This window comes from Babylonia areolata, chromosome 31 (genome assembly GCF_041734735.1).
Source record: "Babylonia areolata isolate BAREFJ2019XMU chromosome 31, ASM4173473v1, whole genome shotgun sequence".
NCBI classification, from domain to species: Eukaryota; Metazoa; Mollusca; class Gastropoda; order Neogastropoda; family Buccinidae; genus Babylonia; species Babylonia areolata.
This window is the reverse complement of record NC_134906.1, coordinates 9,919,415-9,924,179: the sequence shown is the minus strand read 5'-3', so window position 1 is coordinate 9,924,179 and position 4,765 is coordinate 9,919,415.

Below are 4,765 nucleotides of genomic sequence, written 5' to 3'. Positions count from 1 at the left end.
TATGTGTGTGTGGAGTTGGGGGTGGGGGATATGGGCGTATGTGTGTGTGCTTGTACAGGTAAGTGTGCATCTGTGTGTGTGTGTGTGTGTGTATGTGTGTGTATGTGTGTGCCGTGGAAGCTGCGATGCGTAGACTAGAAATGAGTGTGTGGAGTGGGGTAGAGGGGGTGCAGGGTAAGGTGTGTGTGTGTGTGTGTGTGTGTGTGTGTGTGTGTGTGTGTGTGTGTGCCGTGGAAGCTGCGATACGTAGCCTAGAAATGAGTGTGTGGAGTGGGGTAGAGGGGGTGCAGGGTAAGGTGTGTGTGTGTGTGTGTGTGTGTGTGTGTGTGTGTGTGTGTGTGTGTGTTGGGGCTCATGTACGTTTATGTGTATTTGACTGTGCTTTCATATCTGTGAAACTGCATGTTTGGTGCATATCTGTTATGCATATATGTGTGTATGTGTGAATGTGTCTCTCTCTCTTTCTTTTTTTTCTCCTTAATATACATTTATTTGCTTATTTATCATCATTGTTGTCTTTTTTTTAATCTATATATTTATTTTATTTTCATTATTATTATTATTTATTTATTTACCTATTTTTTAATTATATTATTATTATTCATTTATTTATTTATTTTATTTTATTTATTTATTTTTTTCTCAAGGCCTGACAAAGTGTGTTGGGTTACGCTGCTGGTCAGGCATCTGCTTGGCAGATGTGGTGTAGCGTGTATGGATTTGTCCGAATGCAGTGACCCCTCCTTGAGCTACTGAAACTGAAACTGAGAAAATCAAATACGCACGTTAAAGATCCTGTAGCCCACGTCAGTGATCTGTGGGTTATACGTCTGTGGTCACGAATGATACCCAGCATGCATGAACCACGACAGAGTCGTCAGCAAATCGATGCTGGTCGTGTAATGGAAAGAAGAGGAAAAAAAAAGATAATAATTATAATAATAATAGATGATAATGATGATAAAATAATAATGATAACAACAACAAGAAGATAATGGTGATGATGGTAATGATAATAATAATGATAATCATCAACACCATGATAATGATAATAATAGTAATGATAATGATGATGATGATGATAATAATAATAATGGTGTTAATGATTGTAAAAATGATAAAGTATTTTTGCTGTTGCTGCTGCTGCTGACAACGACAAATGATGATGATGATAATGATTATAATGGAGATTTTTCGATCCTGTCTCCCAGGTCAACATATGTGCAGACCTGCTAGTGCCTGAACCCCCTTCATGTGTATATGCACACAGAAAATCAAATGCACACATTAAAGATACTGTAATCCATGTCAGTGTTCAGTGGGTTTTGGAGACACAACAGAATCATCGGCAAGTCGAGTGCTGGCCGTGTAATGGAAAGAATAATGATAATGATGATAATACAATGATGATAATGATGATAGTGATAATAGTGATGATAATAATTGTTATGATGATGATGATGATGATAACTGAATCCACACACACACACGCATACAAAACACACTCAGTCCTCAACTCACAATCATGCACAATAAACATAATTATATATGTGAATGCAAACTTGTACGTACAATACATACATGCATTTGACACACACACACAATACAGTGTTACAAATACACTTACCCAATCAACTAACTACTTTCATGATTGAGAGAGGGTCTAGAGAAAATGCTGCTGGAAGAGGAAAGTCTCAGGGTTGGATTTAAAAGTTCTATCAGCAGCAGCAGAGCGAAGAGAACGGGAGGGTACATAGATTTGAAAGATGTCAGAGAGGTATCAGGGTGCAGTTCCACATATGACATGGTAGCAGAGACAGGCGGCTTTGTATTCAAGTTGATTCTTTGCTCTATGGGTAACCAGTGCAACTCTTTCAGAAGGGGTGTGCTGTGTGCAGATATTTTGCTTTTATAAATCATTTTGGCGGCAGAGTTTTGTACCTGCTGTAGTGGTCTGAGGAGTGTTTATGGACAACCGCAAGAGAAGAGAGTTACAATAGTCTAATCTATAGAGTATGCATGAACTAACTAGTGTTTTGGTTGCATTGAGTGTGAGGTAGTGGCGTATGGAGCTGATTCGTCTGAGTTCAGAGTAGGCTGCTTGACAGGTTTTACTGATGTGATACTGCATGGAAAGATCTTTATCGAGGAAAAAGCCAAGGTCACGGACATGATCAGAGAATGAGATAGAAGAGTTTCTGTGATCGACAGTGGAAGGCAGGGAAGTGGCATCTACAGATGGAGGAAGGAGTCTGTGGGCTTCAGTCTTATCATGATGAAGATGATGATGATGATGATGATGATTACAGAAATTATGATGATGATCGTACTGATGATGCTGATTGAAAGCTTAAGTGCTCATTCTCAGAGCTCTTTTGGGTTTCATCTTAAAAAATATGTAAAAATTTAAGAGAGAAAAGATATGACAATTAATGGGATTAAATCAGAAATAGCATTTCTTACACTTAAGCAACTGCAGCACATATTGTGTGAACTCACCCATCACCCACAAGCACACAGAAAGCACTCTCAACAAACCATGGAGGCAGATCAGATTAATAAAAGAGGAAGTAAAAAGAGGTAATTCCGTTTCAGTCTCTGAAGGCGGCGTCACTGTGTTTGGACAAATCCATGTACGCTGCACTACATCTGCTAAGCAAAGTATATGCCCGACCAGCAACATGACCCAAATTATAAGTCAGACCTTGAATGCAGGCATATATATTTTTGTATCTGAGTGGATTTCCTATTCAGAATTTTGCCAGACAACAACACTCAAGTTGCCTTGGGTTCTTTTCTGGTGAGCAAAGAGTGTGCTGCACAAAGCACCTTGGTTTATTGTCTCATCCAAATGACTAGATGCTCAGTTTGATTTTCCAAAGTTGGGAGAAAGGGTGAGACTGAGATTTAAACCCAGACCCTAACGGACATTGTATTGGCCACTCTGCCAACTTTCTCCTGTCAGAAGAGGCTAGTATTGCAGCTGATGTTTGAAGGGATGAGTCTTTTGGAGAGGATTTAAAAGAGGTATATAATTCAGTAGAGTGTTTGACACTGAAGAGAAGGGTATTTAAGATGGTGAAAAAACCTGATGAGACAGAAAAAATCAAGCAAAGGATTTCATTCTGACATCTGGAACATGGAGGGTTTTTGTTGTCATTGTTGTTGCTACTGTTTTTGTTGTTTGTTTTGTTTGTGTGTGCATGTTTGTTTGTTGTTTTTCATTTTGTTTTTTTCTTTATCAAAAGAGCAGAAATTTTTAGATGGGGTATATGAGATTGAATTATATCAAATATTTATTCAGGATGAGCAACTGTAAAAGGTGAAAAGCAGAGAAGATTGTTGCACAGCATAATACTAATAGAGGCAGTAATCAGCCATTAGTAACTCTGTTTCTGATGGCAATCTGGGTTGCTGACAGGGGAGTTAACGTGTGGTTAGCTGGCCTGACATATCAACTTTGAGGGCAGAATTCCTTTGGTCATAGCTGAAGGCAATGTTAGAGGTGGCACGGCCGCTTATGTGGCTAGTGCCGTACCCAGTTCGTGGGCTGGACAATTTATGTCCACAACTGTGAATTGCTGAGTGTAGGCTTTTATCTGTGTGGCAAATCTCAGTTCTCGCATGCAGTCAACTTTGTGTCATGTGCAGATTTTTTTTTCAGGCTTTTGACAAAGGCAGCACATTTCCCACTGCTTGGATTCAACTGTCTGTGAAGAGTATTAGGTATGGCAGACAAAGTGTATTCACCTTGTGACAGGAGCTCTCATTTAGGAATACAAAGGTTTAGCACAATTTCCCAATGTGGGGTGGGATGGGTTGAGGGGGTAGGGGAGTAAACAAATGTGTAACTCTCCCTGCTTGTGTGTCAGTATGTGTGTGTGTGTGTGTGTGTGTGTGTGTACAACATATCAATTTATGTGGCTTTCTTCCTGTGAGATTGTGTCATGAGAGAGAGAGAGAGAGAGAGAGAGAGAGAGAGAGAGAGAGAGATTTTGCAAATCATAACAAAATTTCAGCACACACACTCACACATCAAGACAGACCATTTATTTATTATCATTGTTTATTTGAAATGCTGTTTATGCAAAATATTTCAGATGGTTATTGAAATACTGTGTGATAGTTAACACCACCAACATTGCACAAACCTGGTCAACTCCCTCCCTCTCTGAGACTTCTCAAGGGTGTTCACTGTAATGTGTTCTTCTCCTTCGTCTGTCACCATTCTCATCAATAGAATTCCTTTCTTCGGCAATTATGTACACTGGATTTTTATTTTGTTCTGGTTCCTCAGTTCATACACACATGTGTTCACACACACTCACAATACACACACACACACACAATACACACACACACGCACACACACACACACACACACAGAGTCAACTGACTCCACGCCCGTTTGTCATCACATCATTTCTGCTGTATGCTTTAACTCCCCCACAACTTGATGGTACAGAATAACATTGCAAAACACTTATGCATACTTCCAGACATACATACACTCACAGAATAGCAGTACCTGCATGTTAGAACATGTACACAATAGTAGTCATACATGTATCATACACACACAGTTATAGTTCCGGACAAGGACTGAGTGCATTGCTTCCTCCACAAGGACTGGTAGCATTGCTCCACCTGCGGTTTTGAAAACTGCAGGTTTTAATTTTCATTCTGGTTTGTTTGTCTGAAATATAATGCTGGTGTCTTTATTACTGAATGACTAGTGTATGTACAATCTGTTATACCTAAGGCA